The sequence below is a fragment of the Mandrillus leucophaeus genome, unplaced genomic scaffold (genome assembly GCF_000951045.1).
Source record: "Mandrillus leucophaeus isolate KB7577 unplaced genomic scaffold, Mleu.le_1.0 Scaffold98, whole genome shotgun sequence".
NCBI classification, from domain to species: Eukaryota; Metazoa; Chordata; class Mammalia; order Primates; family Cercopithecidae; genus Mandrillus; species Mandrillus leucophaeus.
In genome coordinates, this window is record NW_012110696.1 from 1202120 (window position 1) to 1202713 (window position 594).

General features: G+C 69.5%; 1 protein-coding gene across 1 annotated transcript in view; it reads left to right on the forward strand.

Moving 5' to 3' along the window:
• The first annotated feature begins 6 nt into the window (after positions 1-6).
• Positions 7-594, forward strand: part of NELFA (negative elongation factor complex member A) — a 35869-nt gene continuing 35281 nt past the window's right edge. Inside the window, exon 1 of the mRNA XM_011970861.1 lies at positions 7-24. The gene's annotated coding sequence lies outside the window, so the exon portion shown is untranslated. The remainder of the gene's footprint in view (positions 25-594) is intronic.

Below are 594 nucleotides of genomic sequence, written 5' to 3' on the forward strand. Positions count from 1 at the left end.
CTCCCGCGCCGTACGGTGGACGAGGTGAGGCAGGCGGGGCGCCCCGCGGCCTCCAGATTCCCAACCTTCCCACCTCCGACCCGCACACCCTACTCCTGCCCCTGCTCCGGACCCTCCTCGGTCCCTCCCCCACCTTCCCATCCCCCTTCAGACTGTCAGCCTCCCCGGGGTCCTCAGCCCTCACGCCCCCGCCTTCACGCCCCCTCCTCGCTCCTCCCGATCTCTCCCTCCAGTCCTCACCTCCCCCTGGGTCTTCATCCCCCGCCTCGATCCTCATCTCCCACCTCGGTTCTCATCCCCACCCTGGGTTCTCAGCAATTCCCCCCCGCACCTCCTCGCGCCCTGGGAATCCCCCCCCTAGGGTCCTCACCTCCCTACTTTTCGTCCTCACCCCTACCTAAGTTTTCACCTCCCCTGGGATCCTCAGCCTCCTCCACGCCGGGCCCCGGGTTCTCACTACGACCCCCAGGTCCTCACTCCCCTCCTTGGGCCCCCGGGTACTCATCCTCCCCCGCCCCCAGTCCTCACCACCCTAATCCCCCACCGTCCCAAAGCGACCGACTCTCGGGGCGGGGGTGCGCCGGCCCCAGCGGG